Source organism: Rhinopithecus bieti, unplaced genomic scaffold (assembly GCF_001698545.2).
Source record: "Rhinopithecus bieti isolate Rb0 unplaced genomic scaffold, ASM169854v2 scaffold_77291, whole genome shotgun sequence".
In the NCBI taxonomy this organism is placed as follows: Eukaryota; Metazoa; Chordata; class Mammalia; order Primates; family Cercopithecidae; genus Rhinopithecus; species Rhinopithecus bieti.
Window position 1 is genome coordinate 1173838 of NW_016829743.1, and position 18209 is coordinate 1192046.

At 40.5% G+C, this 18209-nt stretch overlaps 1 pseudogene; it reads right to left on the bottom strand.

Moving 5' to 3' along the window:
* Window positions 1-239: 239 nt before the first annotated feature.
* Window positions 240-651, bottom strand: LOC108524022 (60S ribosomal protein L27 pseudogene; annotated as a pseudogene).
* Window positions 652-18209: the final 17558 nt, after the last annotated feature.

Sequence of the window (18209 nt, forward strand, 5' to 3'; positions counted from 1 at the left end):
TTAAAGAGTGAGGGAATGAACTTTGTAGCTTTGATTTTACTTTTCTTTCCCCCAGATGTTTTGAGAAAACAGTGTGTGAAAGTCTGGAGGAAAATCTTGCCCTTACTGACAGGTCCTTCACTGAAAACCTCCACATGGAGGCAAGGTGGCCAGCGATTTGGGTCTTGGCTAGGAGCCTTCATTTTTTTTCTTCCTTTTTTTATTTTATTTTAAAATTTTAATGAGCCCCCCCCAAAAATCTAAAACCACAGCTTTTGGAAGAGCCACTTGTTCTTTTACCTCTCTTTGAATTTGACTTTGGCCTCCCTTTGGGCCTTGTGTTTAAGAGGAGGGTCTCTGAAGACATCCTTGTTGATGACAGTTTTGTCCAAGGGCATATCCACAGAGTGCCTTGTGGGCATGAGGTGACTGTAGTTATAAACTTTCACAAAAGACTTGATCTTTGACCTCTGGGTGCTCGTCTTGCCCATGCCAGCTGTCACCTTGCAAGGATAACAGTCAATTCCAGCCACCAGAGAACAGCTGTAGGGGCATTCTAAGGTGCCATCATCAATGTTCTTCACGATGATGGTTTTTGCATCCAGAGTAGCATCCGGTGTAGTGTCTGGCCCAGACTAACACTACTTTCCCAGGTTTTATGAACTTGCCCATTTTGACAGCAATCACCCAGGCCTACCTTCATTTTCTTTAAAGGAAGTGAATCTACCTTCTACTTGGTTGATTTTAAAGGCATGTGGACTGTCTTTTTTTAGCAACACAGATTTCATGCAGTTCATAGTCTTGTCGAGTGTTACAATTTGGACATCTCTTTTGCCCAATTTCTACCAAAAGCTTAATTAGAAGACTTAGCAGCTCTAATCGACAGCTGGATATACAGTTTTTTTTTTTTTTCCTTTTAGAGACAAGGTCTTGCTCCGTCACCAGGCTGGAGTGCAGTGACATGATCGTAGCTCACTGGAACCTCAAATTTGTGGGCTCAAGTAATGCTCCTTACACCTCAGCCTCCGTTAAGGATATATTGTTCTTTCATCATCCTAGATAAATGTTTCTCGATAGAACTTTCTGCAGTGATGGAAATGTTCTGTAACTGTGTATCCATCATTAATAGTCACTAGCCATGTGTGGCTATTGAGCATTTGGAATGTGGCTATTAAAACAAAATAATGGTACTGAAAATGTTTAATTTAATTTTAGTGAAGTTTAAATAGCCACTCATGCCAGTGGCTTCCATATTGAACAGCACAATTCTGTAATTCTAAATTTTATCCCTGAATCAAGCTGAAATATTTCTTCTTTGGCTTTCCAAAGAATAGCGTTTATTGAATAGCAAATTTCTATTTTTTCCTTAATCATGGTTTTAAAACATATTCTCACATTCTTGGACACTCCCCCATCAAAAGATGGAGACTAAACTACCCTTCCCTTGAATACAGGTTGGTCTTAGTGATTTGATTCTAGCAAATGGGTGTGTTAGAAGTGATACTATGTGATTTTTGAGGCTAACTCATAAAAGGTGCGAAAGTTGGCTTGGCTGTCTTCCTCTCAGCACTTGAGCTTCTACGTAAGAGTTCTAGCTGCTCTAACACTGCCGTGCTGGAGTCACATGGAGAGACCACGGAGCGATATCTGAAGAGGACCAACTGTTCTAGCCTCCAGTTGTTTGAATCTTCCTAGCTTAGGCTCCAGGTTACTTCAGACCCACTCACTTGGTGACTACAGTCTGTAAGAGACTCTAAGTGAGAATTGCTTAGCTTAACCCCTTATCTTAGATATAATAATACACAATGTTGTCACTTTAAGCCACTATTTTGGTGTTGTGCAGTGATAGATAACTGGAACACTCTTGTAAAAGGATGCTGCAGGAAATAGTTCTATGAAACTTTCTGGCATATTCATTGTTAGGATTTTTGAGTACAAAGTTTACATCAATTTCTCTTGAATTTTAATAACAGGAAAATCTGTATTTTCTTGAGCAAGCAATAGACTTTTACTTTAATACATTTTTGCTTTGGTTGCTAGGAAGCTAAAAGCTAAATTTATGTCCCACTTTGTAAGTAAATAGGACCATCAATAATTTATTTCTGTGTGTTTGCTTTTTGTTTGGCCTTACCTTACTGTTTTTTTAATTTACCTTTTTTCTTTTAAAGACCTTAATACAGTATATATTTTGTCAAGCTATTTCCAAAAGTGAATGCAAATAATGTTGGGCTTTTGCTGAACCAGTATAAGCTGTAAGATCATCCAGTAGATTAGCAATGATGGCTGAGAGGGCTCTGGAATTTTATAACTCTTCAATGACCTTATTTTCTAGTAAGAAAATAAGGCTCTGAAGTGACTGCTGAAGTATACAGAGCTAGTGAGCAGCAAAATCTCAGCTTAGGAAAAGCTGTGTCTTACTCCTCATTCAGCCATATAGCACCCATTGGTCAGATACTGATTCTTTATTAAGTGTCAGCTCTGGCTGTGGTTGCTTGAGGATGGGATGGTGGTACAAAGATAAATAAGACTCAGCTGAGGAATTGAAACTCCAGATTATACCTGGTGGGATATAGTACATGTGTTTAAATATAAAGTAATATATAATCTAAAAGAGGCACAAGTGAAGCTTTTTGAATGTTCAGAGGAATGAGAGATCACTTCCAACTGGGCGATCACGAAAGCTTCAGGAAAAAGTGTTATTGAGCTAGGCCTGGAAGGATGGACGTGCTTCACACATGCAGGTGTTAGGAGAGATGATGGGGTGAAGGAAGAGAAGACTAGTTGCCATGAGTTGAATACTGGGAATTTTAGGCCCTGTGGCATTTGGTGGGGAAGATATTTTGAACAGGGGGATTGTGATACATCTCAAATTACACCAGGCAAGTAGTTGCTTACTATTCTGTTTACAGATTCAACCCTGCCAAGGGCATGCAACCTGCAAATGTGGATGGGAAGGATGAGAGAGAGAGAGGGAGAGAGAGAGAGAGAGAGAGAGAGAGAGAGAGAGAGAGAGAGAGAGAAAGAGAATGAGAGAGAGAGAGAGAGAAAGAGAATGAGAGAGAGAGAGAGAATGTTAACTAAGGTTTCTACATAGCTGACTGCTCAGAAAACCCAACACATGGGACTATATCCTGAAGTAACTGCCTAAAACCTTTATCAACAAATAGTTTTTAGGCTTTGGTATGGAGGAAAAAATTCTGAAAGAGACTCTACAACATTTCACAACACTGCAAACAGGGGGCATTTCAGGACGTCCCTGAGGAACACAGCAGCATGCTCAGCTTCCTCTTAGACGGCCTTGAATTTCTTACAGCCTCCTTGTGACCACAGGAGCCTGGTGATCCATGGAGCAATAAGCCCAGCAAAGCCCAAGAGTGGGGCTCTGGAGGGAAAGGTCTGCTGTTCTTTGTAGAGATTGATGGATTTGTTACAATTAGTAATAGGTGGCTTTCCTGGAATTCTGCAATTACCTCTTGAAATAGGGAAAACTGGGATCACATGGGTAGGATATTGCTAAAGAGGTGAAAACTTACTCGGGCCATTTAAACAGGTTCCTGCCAGTTTCCTATAAGTGAAAGTTTAAATAATCCTCCTTTCTCAGTTAGGAAGAGAATCAGTATCTGATTACAGCAGAATTCAATGCCATTCTGCCTGATTCTTCTAGGCTTACAAAAGCCACAGAAGGCAAGAGCTCAGGTGGATGAACCACGGTGTCCTGACACAGAATGCAACTTCTGTTCTGTTTTCCATAGAGTGTTTCCAGCAGTGTAAATCAACAATAATCATAGTTGCTATGTTAGTGTTGTACAATGCTGTACAGGTGATAACTCACTTTCACAAGCATGTCTTATCTAATCTTCATAAAAACTCAATGAGGTGAATATTGCTCTCCTACTGTTACCGAGGAGAAAACTGAGGCATAAGTAACTAAAGCAAATTATCCTAAATCTTTGGATGACCATGTATTAGTGATTAGGGTTTATGTCTGGTCTTAGGAGTAGAAATTCATTTGTGCTCTTGAGCAAGGTCCAAATATGAGAGGCAGGATTGCGAGCTGTAGGTGTAAGGGTGAGTTCAGAGCTGTGTTGGGCAAACATCTGATCACCTAGGGATAGGCTGTCCCCAGACAGGGACAATCTTTTACCAGTCTTCTCTCTGCTTGGGAAGGTAATCAGTGGCAGAGACCTTCACATCTGGGAGTGACCAAAGTTATATGTTCAAATCTTTCATTTTTTCAAATGAGGAAGCTGAGGTTCAGTGAAGTTAGGTGGCTTGCAAAGACTCACACCACTAACTGATGATGAAAATGGGATCATTACCTAGTTTTCTACTCTTTACTGGAATTTCTGCCACTGCACCTCGATGCTCTTCCTGCTTTTTTCTCTCTTCTTTCCATTAGATAGAAGTGTGTTTACAGTGTAAAGTGATTGGACATTTGTTAGGTAAGTGGAATAAAAGTAGCAGTTGCTACTATTCATTGAACACCTATGGTGTGCTACAATGTGCGCTAGATACTTCTCATGCATGTTTTTTCATCTTCACAAGAACTCTGCAAAGTCTCTCTCTCTCTCTCTCTCTCTATCTCTGTGTGTGTGGAACACTATATTCGAGATGAGTACTCACTGGAGGCATGCAAATCTTTAGCTCATGTAACCTACCACCATCCTGGGTTCAAAGCTATTCTCCACTGGCCTCCTGCCTCCTGAGAAAGCTGAAGATTAGCAGTGCCTGGCCACCATGACCAGGCTAATTTTTTGTTTTTGAGCTTTTTAATAGAGATGGGATTTCACCATGTTGTCCAGCGTGGTTTTTGGCACTCCTGATCCTCAATGATCTGCCCACCCCTTGGCTTCCCAAAAGTGCTGGATTATAGGCGTGAGCCACCTTGCCTTGGCCTGCAAAGCTATATTTTTATCTATCTGTAAGGATAAGCTGGACCCAAAGAGCGATGGGGAGGGACTGCCAAGACAATTTCAAGACTCTGCTTTTTTTTTTTTTGGGCAGGCAGTGGCCTCTGCAATATTTATCTTTTGTCCTAGAAAACAGAAAATTTGAATTTTTTATGTGGTCCAAGATATCACTTGTTGGAAATCATTAAAATTCAAATGTCTGTGTTTACTCCTAGAACCTATACTGAATTAAAAAAGGGAGATAAGGGAGATGAAATGCAGTTATCGCCTTTAAACAGAGTCTTAGAAAAAATCTGATAATAGTTTTTCAACGTAGAAGGAAAACCAACATTTTTTTTACAACTATAATTCAAGTTGTATGCTTAAGTAATTTTTTTTAAAGAAGGATGTTTTGTTTTTAACCCTTATTCCTCTAGCATGCTGGCGCAGAGTTCTAGAGGCACTTTTATATTAATTAGTTCTTTCCTTCAAATTGAAATACCTTCAGGAGAGCTAAGGATATTTATCATTTAAACTCAGAGTTTGATACGTTTGCTTCCTCTTAGCATCTGTGATATGCCTTCTAAATTGAAAAAAAAGAAGCATTTTTTTTTCTTTCACTTGGAAGACTTTAGGAAATGGGAAAGTCTGAGCACTGTGCCTCCTAGGAAGAATCTGGATCACTGATGGGCAGTATGAAATTTCCTGGGCTTGGGAACCAGAATGGAAAGGGTGCCAGGAGGTGGAAGAATGGTACTGACAGGGATGTGGCTGTTCCTGGCCAGCGTGCCCTGAAATCCTGACGTGACATAGGTGGTTAATTACTGCACTGTCTAGAGGTGTCATGATGCATCCTTCAGCATGATTCCAGACATAGCACCTCTGTCATTTGACTCCACTCTTTTAACATGGATCCTCGGCTTCCATCTGCGCAACCTCGCATGGTCATATCTCTCACAGAAATGAAGGAAGAGCCTTCTTCCCTGAAACAGCAGGGACTTTTGTGAAGTTCATCATGATGGTGCTTTTTAATTGACTGTTTTGGCCTTTTACTTGTTTTCTGACCCTTGGACTTGCATTGCTCCCTGGTGCCTGTGGGTTTCCTGGTTTCTAACTGCTGGCTTGGTTGTTAACCTACGCACTTAACCTGAACTCCTGATATGCATGTGATTTCTGACTGCTCATTTGGCTTGGAGCCTTATTGACTTTTCCTGTTCCCAGTCCTGCCTGTAATTCTTAGACTCGTTGTATTTTTCTATCTGGCTTCCCATCTTGGCTCTAGGACTCTTTGTCAACACCAGTCTTGATCCAATAGAGAGACTCGATCTCATTGGGCAACCAGGTAAACAAGAGGACTGGTGAAGGGGTTGACAAACTCACATCTTCATCTAGCATTTGGCACAATTCTCGTGGCCTTTCTGATCATGGAGTTGACTTCATGTAATAAAAGTTCAAAGAAGGCTTGAACAGAAAAAATTTTGTAATCAAGAGACAGTAATTGTTATCCTTTCCAGTTGTTGAGTTAGCTACTCCTCTGTAAATTGTAACATAGAATTCTAAATTTATATCGAATTCCTGTGGTGTCTTGAAATTGGGGTCAGTCTACCTTTCCAAAGAAGACCAGACACATTTCTGTGACACAGGATCTTTTACATAGGATTCATGAGTAATAATTTCTGCTGCTCCTTCCTTATTCCAAAAGTGAGCAAAAGTCAGTTTTTCACACAGGTAAAGTTACTAAAGTTGTGTGAAATCCTAATTTATCTCAATAGGATATTATTAAAGGAAGAAGAATGTCCACATTCAAGATAACTAATCCAAATCAAGATCTTCAGTTGGGAAAATCAGACTCAATAATATCAGATCCTGGCATAGCTCCAGCACATTGTCTTGCAGGTGTGTTGAGAGTATACAATTATGGGTGACCTCTTGGGCAAAGGAGCTCAAGATTAATTTCTTGTCATTTTCCACAAATGTATCAATGCATCTACAAAGTAAAATGGGATGGATTCTCAAATGTCAGTTCTTTCGAACCATTGTTCTTAGGAATTCACGTTGAGTTTATTTCTAGAATTTTAGCTGATCATGACAGATAAGTCTATGAGTCATTGTCATCTCTTAGAAGCTCATGATGGTTTTAAAGGCATGTTGCAACCACTTCTCTGACCAAAATAAAGCAATTTCAGGTGTGGCCCATAAGTAGTTAATTCCACAATGTTGCATTTTTTACGCTCCACTTGCAGCTGATTTGTGAACTGTAGGGTTTGGTGGGGTTGGTAATGTTGACCTCAGGAAGGATTTGGGAGAGTGCTTGGCAATCAGGTGACACACCAGCAGTTCCTTCCCATCATTAACTTGGCATTGACTGGACAAGCAACAGGGCACCATTCCAGGTGTGTGTCTTTTGAACTCCTAAGCAACGATTTCCTCCCATTGTGCAACTCAAGAAGTCTGATAAACAGTGTGTTTGGCATTCTGTTCCTGGAAATGTCTCTTATAGAGGCCACCTATAGGTGTTCTAGAGTTGACTGAGGGACAGTCAGTGTTGGATGATGCCACAGAGGCTACCAACTAAGTCTGTGTGGCAATAAAACACATCCTGTATAAGCAGAGACAGAGATGAGCAGGGGAAAAATCCAAGCAGGATGTAGAAACAAATCAAAGGATGTATCACTCAGGCAACCAAGGTCATGGAGAGCAGACTAGAGCACCAAGAAAAGAGTTCCTGATAAACCAATGCACTAATTGGAAGTGTTTGTGGTGATGGGAAGAAGGCCTCTGGAGGCCTCCAGGGTGAGTTAAGGGAAGCAATCAACATGTCAAGGTAATTTGTTAGCAGTACTGGCTTTGGGTTAAGGTGTATAAACTTGCCTGCTGTGATGTATGAAGCCTGCTAACTGGAGGAAACTTGGTCATAGAAGGACAGCAGCAAACTGGCACCTGCTTGGAACTGACAAGAGGAATCACCTGCACCTGTATCTGTACCTGTATCAACTGCCCCATGAAGGCAGGCCCTAATTACAAACCACTTATCTAGATGGAGGGGTGGGCATGGCCTCTCTATATGACCACAGGATATTTCCAAGTTTCTCTGATCTTGCTGAGTAGTTCTTATGAAAGGATGCTCTCAAAGAGCTGCAAAAGAGAAATAAAGGCTTTAATGAAGGTGCATTTCTACAGGCCAACCAGACACTAATTTGCCCTCTGAATTCACACCAGTTGTGCACACCCCTCACCAACTCATTCAGACCATATTGGTTGTGCACATTGACCCTGCAGTGACTCTGCTTTACATTTGAATGATCCCACGAACCCAGACTGACTGTGCACAGCCTCACCTTCCCACTGAGCCCCCATAGGTTATACACCACACACCACATTGTCACTCTCACAGTTGGCTCTGTACATTTCTTACTCTTCTGCTAAGCTCACACCCTTCACCATCTTAGTGATTTCTTATCCACTCTGCTCAGCTGAGATCACATGGCCCACCACATTGACTTCACACAGATTATACTATGCTATGACAGCACCCACTCTTTGGTCACCCAATATCTGTTTTTCTATTCTTCCTAGAAATAAACCCTGGTTTTACTTTATGCACAGCTAAGAGACAACATTTCCTAGCCTCCCTTGCATTCTTATAACATTTTGTTATAAGATTAAGTTCTAGCTAATGAGATTTGAACAGACGGGTTTGGGTGGGACTTCTGAGAGTGTTCCTTGAAGTGAGACGAAATTCTGGGGTCTCATCTTTTGACCTTAGTCTTTCCATTTTCCCTCCCCCACCAGCCCCTTTAGTTTTGAAAACAGATGGATTGGCCAGATTTCATCAGTCATCTTGTGACTTTGAAAATGGAAGCCACCTAATAAGAATGGTTGGTCCATAAGTTGGAGGGGATCTGAGATCTTGATAACTTTATGGGGCAACAAAACCACTTCCTGGGCCTTCTATCTTGACTTCTTTTATGGAAGAAGATGAGCCCCTAGTTCTGCTTAAGCCACTGTATTTGGGTCTCTGATACCACAGGTGAATGCATTTTTTTTTTTTTTTTTTTTTTTGAGATGGAGTTTCACACTTGTTGCCCAGGCTGGAGTGCAATGGCTTGATCTTGGCTCACCACAACCTCCGCCTCCCGGGTTCAAGTGATTCTCCTGCCTCAGCCTGCCGAGTAGCTGGGATTACAGACATGTGCCACCACACGCGACTGATTTTGTATTTTTAGTAGAGACGGGCTTTCTCTCTGTTGGTCAGGCTGGTCTTGAACTCCTGACCTCAGGTGATCCACCGGCCTTGGCCTCCCAAAGTGCTGGGATTACAGGCATGAGCCACCATGCCTGGCCAGGTGAATGCAATTCATACTAATGCAACCCCTCACCATTCTACTGAGCTCACCCTGAGTATGCGTGTACTTGTCATCCCCTCAGTCTATGTGTACTCTATATATTGTCATTTGACTGGGATGGTGCATATGTGGAACAGCTGTCTTTTACTTTTTTGAATGCTAAGAATAGTCTCTGCACTTTTCTTTTGACTTAGTCATATAAAATAAGATGGATCAGACTCTCTGAGGTACATAAATCACATTCTGTAAATGTTAATGGGGAGAGGCTAACACAGTACAGCACAAGTTGTACACAGGAATCAATACTCAGGTGGTGTAGAGAGATGTTGGGATCAATGGTTCTTCCTTCCCTGAGTCAGCACCAAACCATGTCATGGTGATTACTTGTGCATCATGGAGGCTGGGATAGGGTCTTCAATGGCAGATGTTGCCATTCCTTAGTGTGAATCTGAGTCTCACCCACTACACTTCCCAAAAGACTATATTTGAAAAAAATTTGCACATTAATATATTTTCCTTACCTTGCACTTTTCCCTATAAAAATCAAAAGGAACAAAACTCAAGGTAGGGAGATAGCAACTGGAAAGCAGGAAGTAGAAAGATGGGTTCACAGGAGGGCTGCCCAGTACAGGAATATGGTGTGAATGGTGCCCCCTGAGGGTGCAAAGCAGTGTTTCAGCTTATTCCCACCTCCACCTCATCTTCCATCCCAGATGCTGTCAGAGTCTTTGGCCATGGCCATGGTGACTCTGGTTCCAGCGCCTCCTTATCCTTTTGGGAAAAGCCCATTCCCCAGGTGTGAGCATGGTGGAACAGAGGGAGGGGTCCTATCGAAGGACAAGTTTTCAGATAAATGGTTACCACAGCAAGGACTCTTCAGGATGCAAAAAACAAACTTGAGAAGAGTGTGCTTGAAATGTTTAGATAGGAAGCTGATACCTGGGCATAAAAATCACCTTTTCTTGTTTCATCACAACTAAGGCATGACTTAAAACCTTTAAGAGTAGATTTAGTATAAAAATGAAATGACATTATGTGAAACAAGGCATTCTTAGGTTCCTGGACTCTGCACTTCTAGGCCTCTGCCCTTCTTTACTAGTTGAGGTACCAGAGGAACCATAGGATGTAACTCAATGACTCCTTTTGTAAGACTCTTAATGACTGGCTATGACTGGCAGGTGGGGGCCTGTGACTCTTTGACAGCCTCAGGGTGGTTTGTCATACTTGGGGCTCAGAGGAAGACACATATGTGAGTCACAGTCACCCCCTATTTTGCTCTTTATGGATTCTACTTGGATTGGGCATTCACACAGCTGTCATTTCTCTAATAAATAACCCATGCTGATTTTTCAGTGATGGACTTCACATCTCCTTAACCTCGGTAGGCCTACTTTCTGCCCACTTTGCCTACTGCAGGCTTTGTGTATTATTTTTATCTTTTTTATTTTCGTGCCGTACTCTATAATAAAGAAGTTGCTGCTTCAGTCTTCGTTCTTTCCAGTCTGGCCCATATTGTCACCTGTGGGTAAGAACAAGTTACTTAGCCCTTGGAGCTTCAGTTTCCTCGTCTGTAAAATGAAGGTGAAGTGTGGCCTGAGAACAAGTAGCTCAAGTAAGTCACCAGCTGATAAGTGATTAAGTCCAGGCCTGCATCCAGGTTTCCTGGTCCCCTCTCCAGTCTTTCCTGTGACACCAATAACTCACAGCTTGTTGTGAAATCAGATTAAACAATGTGCTGAAAGGCATTTATGCTCTGAAAAGTGACATAAAGATCTTTGCAATTATTGCTAGGGATTTATGCTCCTTAACAATCCTGGTGGCAGAGTGAGGCCTCTGCTCTTAAAGAAAATTGCTTTCTTTCACTGTTCTGTTTCTCCCACAAACCTCAGGGGAGTGGCTTTCATCTTTGTAAAGCGTCAACTAAGACTTAAGAGGCTGTAAACTACAATTGAAGAAGCTGCTGTTGGCCTTTCCCAGTGTCTGAATCTTCTCCGATCTCACGGTAAGCTGGAGTTTGTTCTCCTTTGCCACCAGGGACCACAGTAATAATGGGATCCCCTTTAGATCTTTCTCTCTCTCTCCCCCTGTCAAGAGTCACAAGGCTTGCATGCTCCTATTTTATATCTGTATGGCTCAGAGCCAAGCTCAGATATTGTTGATTTCTGATGAATGAAAGCCCCCCAGGGAGGAAGATCCTGAAGAAAGAATAGTTTGGGCTGGGCGCAGTGATTCATGCCTGTAATCCCAGCACTTTGGGAGGCTGAGGCAGGCGGATTACTTGAGGTCAGGAGTTCAAGACTAGCCTGGCCAACATGGCAAAATCCCATCTCTACTAAAAGTACAAAAATTTGCCAAGTGTGGTAGCAGGCACCTGTAATCCCAACTACTTAGGAGGCTGAGGCAGGAGAATGGCTTGAACCCAGGAGGCGAAGGTTGCAGTGAGCCGAGATTGCGCCACTGCATTCCAGCCTGGGTGACAGAGAGAGACTCCATCTCAAAAAAAAAAAAAAAAAAAAAAAAAAAAAAAAAAAAAAAAAAAAAAAAAAAAAAAAAAAAAAAAAAAGAAGAAGAAGAAGAAGAGACAGAGGCAAAGATGATCTTAGAGCACAGGGCAGGAACAGCACTCCTTCAGTGGGGACTTCATGAAGAACTAGTTTATGGAAGGAGATAATGGAGATACTAGCAGAAGAGGCATTGTGTTGTCACAGAGGGATTAACACTATCCATGTTGTGAGGCCTTCAGTTCTAGTGTCCTAGGCTGGTGGGTGCTGATGAAGTATTTCCCAAACCCCAGATGTGGCACTGGGGTCCAGAGCAGGGTCCCCATGGTGCCACCTGGGGATGCCCTTCCTATTTGTCGCAGGTCCTGGCACCATACCAGTGCTGTCTACATGGAGGCGCTAGCTCTTTCTGCTCTCTTTCTTTCGGACCCAGGAACACTTCAGGTGATCTAAGCAAGTTCTTGAGAGGAACGAGCTTCATTAAGAGGGTTTGGCCAGTAGAAATAAGAAAATTGTAGGATTTTTAAAACCAAAGAAGTCCTCAGAAACCTTGTAATTGAAAGCTCTTGTTTTATAGAAGACAATAGAGGCTCAGAGAGGTTAAGTGACTTGTTGAGGCGTTTGCAGCAAAACAGTACCTGTATAAGGATGATAATGCAGGTTTCTTGATTTCTAATTAAGTGCTCTTTCCTACTGAATCTTTTTGTAATCGGGAGGAAGACAGGCTTTTGATGAATATAAGAGGGTTAGGACAAATTCAAGAATTACCTGATTTAATATTTGGCAGTAGTAGCCATTTTAAAAGAAAATGACTCTGAGATAGTTTTCAGAAATGATCAGGGTCACAAAAATGCACATATAAATTGTAATGTCCCTGTCTACCTCTCCCGGTGCTCTTCATTTCTCTTCCTGTTTATGATCTCATCTTCTTAATAAACCGAAGAGCACAAGGAAATATCCACAGGAACCTCCCTTGCATGATGACCTTTCTTCTTCTCCTTTTATTTTGGTTCACAGACATGGGTTCTAATGAAAGCTCAGAAAGGAAGAGAATAGTAAGACACATTTTCTTCATCTTAATCTCTGCTGCCTGATTTCCTTTGTGGCCAGGGAATATGAGCCTGGGCTTATTTCCAAGGCTATGTGTAACCAAGAACTAGAAATGGAAATCTTAGCATGTGTTCAACAGTTTTCTTCTTTTATTTTTAAGTATAATCTATTTAAAAGTATAATTGAAATAAATTCAACTAGCATATGAAATTATAATATTAATGCACATTTTCACCCAGTAGTGTATTGAAGGTGACCCATGCGGGCTCACAAGAATGAATTGTTATTCAGTAATTATTAGGAGCCTGTTAAATCATCTGTGGGTTGAAATCAGACATAGTGGTATAGAGCATTTACACCATGGAAATCAGCAAATGCTATAAATCAGGGCCTTTTTTTTTTAAATCAGTGAGCCAGCTTGCCAGCAGAAAACGTTTGGCATGAGAGAATTTCCACTGCTCAGAAGTAATCACTGTTAATTTTAGATGTAAACATCTAGAAAAATGATTATTTACATACTAGCGGACATGCATGTATTATAATTCATTTATACAAAAGAATCATGTTTTAGAAAGTGTCTTGAGATCTTTCCATGTCAACACACGTAGATCTAATTCACTGTTTAAAATTATTGTATAGTAAGCGATTATGCGTTATGCCATAATTTATTTAGCCAATTTCTTGATGATGAATGTCCTTCTTTGAGTTTCTACAAAAGTAGACCCTGAGACATGGGCTTGGGTACAGACAGTTTATTTGTTTGTTTGTTTGTTTGTTTATTTATTTATTTATTTATTTTGAGATGGAGTTTCACTCTTGTTGCCAGGTTGGAGTGCAATGGTATGATCTTGGCTCACTGCAATCTCTGCCTCCCGGGTTCAAGCAATTCTCCTGTCTCAGCCTCCTGAGTAGCTGGGATTACAGGTGCATGCCACCACTCCCAGCTAACTTTTGTATTTTTAGTAGAGATGGGGTTTCATCATATTGGTCAGGCTGGTCTCGAACACCTGACCTCAGGTGATCTACCCACCTCGGCCTCAGAAAGTGCTGGGATTACAGGCATGAGCCACCGTGCTCTGCCAGACAGTTTATTTGGAATGTGAACCCGGGAAGCACAAGTGAGACATTGAGTAAAGTGAGACAGGGAATTTTGCTTCTCTAAATCAGGGTCCAAACAAGGTCCTCACATTTCATAGGTTTATATGTCTCCTAAATCACCTTTAATTTACTCCCCATTTGTCACTTATTTCCTTGAAATTTATGGAAGAAACTGCGTCATTTTACTGATTGGATCTCCATGACATCATTTAACATGCTCCCATAAATTATTCTTGAATCTCAAGGTAAAATTTTTCCCAGTTCAATAATCGTAATAAAATAATGATATTGATTAAGTTCCATTTATTTTATTCACCCTATTTTTATCATAGATTTTATGTTTTAGAACAGTTTTAGATTTACACAAAAATTGAGAAGTTAGTACAGAGAGTTCCCATATACCACCTCAGCCCCTCCTTCTGACAATTTCACCTCTCCTGAACATTTTACTTTAGTGTGGTACATTTATTACAGTGAGTGAATCAAAACTGATAAAATGGTTTGAACTAAAGTCTGTAGTTTATTCAGATTTCCTTAGTTTTTACCTAGTATCCCTTTTGTGTTCCAAAATGATATTCAGGATACCACATTACATTTAGTTGTCAAGTTTCCTTAAGCCTCTCTTGGCTGTGACTGCTTCTCAGGCTTTCCCTGATGACCTTGGCGTTTTTTTTTTTTTGTTTTTTGTTTTTTTTTTGAGACAGAGTCTTGCTCTGTCACCCAGGCTGGAGTGCAGTGGCACAATCTCAGCTCACCGCAACTTCCGCCTCCCGGATTCAAGCGATTCTTCTGCCTCAGCCTCCCGATGGAACTACAGGCAGGTGCCACCACGCCCAGCTAATTTAGTAGAGACAGGGTTTCACCATATCGGCCAGTCTGGTCTCAAACTCCTGACCTCGAGATCCTCACGCCTCAGCTTCCCAAAGTGCTGGGATTACAGGTGTAAGCCACAGTGCCAGCCAACCTTGGTGGTTTTAAAGAATATTGGTTAGGTAGGTTGTAGGACGTCCTCCTATTAGGATTTACCTTATGTTTTTCTTATGATTAGACTTGACTAAGGGTTTCTAGTAGGAAGGTACAGAGGTAAGTGTCATTTTCATCACATGACACCAAAAGGACAACCTATCAGCATGGTTTGTGACTGTTAATATTGACCCTGACCACCTGGTTGAGATGATGTTTGTCAGGTCTCTTTACTCTAAAGTTCCTCTTCCTGCCCCTCTTTTCCTTACTTCTGCACTCCTTGGAAGAATGTCCGTGTGTGCAGCTCACACCTAAGGAGTGGGAGTTTCCCCTCCTTGCTAACTGACCCTCCTTGGAGATTAGGTGTGTACATAAATTATTTGGAGCTCTGTACTGGATATTCGTCTCTTCTCTCCATTTGTTTATTCAATCCTGTATTTATATCAATACTGATCATAGATATTTATCTTATATGTTGGATTATAATTAAATAGTACTTATTTCATTGCTTAGTTTTGGTCAGTGGGAGATCTTTTAGTTGGCTTATCCCTTTGATAAACGCTATCAATGCAGGGTTTTTTTTTTTAATATTTCCTTAATTTCTGAGCTCCGTTGGTTTTAAGGAATAGAAACTTACTCTATCTCATGTGAGTGAGGGGGGAATATTAACTTTTATGGTAGGAAGTACATATTTACTTCTCTTTTGTGATGGCTATTGTTGCTTGACTTCTTAAAATCACTGGAGTCAACAACATCCCACCCTCCCTTTTAGAAATGTTTTTTCATCAACAATTGTTAATTGAGGTATCTAGTTTTACTTTGGTCTTATTTTCTAACCAAGGCTAAATTTTAAAAAAAGCATGACTTATACTTTTATGTTTCCATACTATTTCAGTGACGATGTAGCACTCTGATGGTCTTGGCTTTGTGTGTGTGTGTGTGTGTGTGTGTGTGTGTGTCTGTGTGTCTGTGTGTGTAGGCAGTTAGGTCTCAGTTCCAACTCCACACAAGGTCTTGTCTCCTGTCCCTGAAGCCAAGACCTGGGCAAGTAAGATAACCCCATGCTCTTATTATCTTTCACTGTGGCTTTCCTGCTCATTTTTGTATTGTCTGTTGGGGCTTTCCTTTGCCATTTTGTAGATTAACTATGCATTTAAAATTATGTTTGTTATTTTTTACCAGTACTTGTAAACTTTCTATAGTTTGAATTTTTCCAGTCTATTATATCGACAGAAATGCAAGTCCTATTCTTTGCTTCCTTTTTTAAAATCCAATTTTTTTATTTTGAGAAATAAAAAATAAAAACTACAAAATATTATTTCAAATACATTTTATCCTACACCCAGAACTGGAAACACTTTGATTTATTCCATGAATATTTATGTGTCATACACTGTTCTAGAAACTTGGGATAAATCAGCGAAGAAAACAAAAATCTCTCTTTCCATAAAGCTTATATTCTATCAGAAGAAAAACCACAATGAATAATAAACATAATATACAATTATATTATGTGGTCTGTAAAAGGGGATAGATGCTCTGGAGAAATAAAAACAAAACGACTAGAGCAGGATTTGGGAATGAAGAGTGTGAAAAAAGACTGACTTTTTTTTTTTTTTCCTTTTAAAATAAGGTGATCCCCAACAGTAGACAAGCAGAGAGCCAAATCATGAGTCAGCTCCCATTCACAATTGCTACAAAGAGAATAAAATACCTAGGAATACAACTTACAATGGATGTGAAGAACCTCTTCAAGGAGAACTACAAAGCACTGCTCAAGGAAATAAGAGAGGACACAAACAAATGGAAAAACATTCCATGCTCATGGATAGGAGGGATCAATATTGTGAAAATGGCCATACTGTCCAAAGTAATTTATAGATTCAATGCTGTTCCCATCAAGCTACCAGTGACTTTCTTCACAGAATTAGAAAAAACTACTTTAAATTTCATATGGAACCAAAAAAGAGCCCGTGTAGCCAAGACAGTCCTATGCAAAAAAAGCAAAGCTGGAGGCATCATGCTACCTGACTTCAAACTATACTACAAGGTTACAGTAACCAAAACAGCATGGTACTGCTAAACAACAACAACAACAACAACAACAACAACAACAACAAACAGACATATAGACCAAGTTCCTCAAAGAACAGAGACCTCAGAAATAATACCACAAATCTACAACTATCTGATCCTTGATAAATCTGACAAAAACAAGCAATGGGGAAAGGATTCCCTATTTAATAAATAGTACTGGGAAAACTGGCTAGCCATATGCAGAAAACTGAAACTGGATCCCTTCCTTATACCTTACACAAAAATTAACTCAAGATGGATTAAAGACTTAAATGTAAAGCTCAAAACCATAAAAATCCTAGAAGAAATCGTAGGCAATACCATTCAGGACATAGGGATGGGCAAAGTCTTCATGACTAAAACACCAAAAGCAATTGCAACAAAAGCCAAAATTGACAAATGGGGTCTAATCAAACTAAAGGGCTTCTGTATGGCAAAATAAACTATAATCAGAGTAAACAGGCAACCTACAGAATGGGAGAAAATGTTTGCAAGTTACCCATCTGACAAATGTTTAATATCCAGAATCTAAAAGGAACTTAAACAAATTTACAAGAAAAAATTGAATGACCCCATCAAAAAGTGGGCAAAGGATATGAGCAGACACTTCTCAAAAGAAGACATTTATGCTGCCATCAAACATATGAATAAAAGCTCATCATCACTGGACATTAGAGAAATGCACATCAAAACCACAATGAGATACCATCTTGTGCCAGTTAGAATGGCGATTATTAAAAAGTCAGGAAACAACAGATGCTGGCGAGGCTGTGGAGAAATAGGAACGTTTTTACACTGTTGGTGGGACTGTAAATCAGTTCAACCATTGTGGAAGACAGTGTGGCGATTCCTCAAGGATCTAGAACTAGAAATACCATTTGACCCAGCAATCCCATTTCTGGGTATATACCTGAAGGATTATAAATCATTCTACTATAAGGACACATGCACATGTATGTTTACTGCAGCACTATTTACAATAGCAAAGACTTGGAGCCAACCCAAATGCTTATCAATGATAGACTGCATAAAGAAAATGTGACACATATACACCATGGAATACTATACAGCCATAAAAAAGAATGAGCTCATGTCCTTTGCAGGGACATGGATGAAGCTGGAAGTCATCATTCTCATCAAACTAACACAGGAGCAGAAAACCAAACACTGCATGTTCTCACTCATAAGTGGGAACGGAACAATGAGAACACATGGACACAGCAAGGGAAATATCACACACTGGGGCCTGTCAGGAGGTGGCGGGCAAGGGGAGGGAGAGCATTAGAACAAATGCCTATTGCACGTGG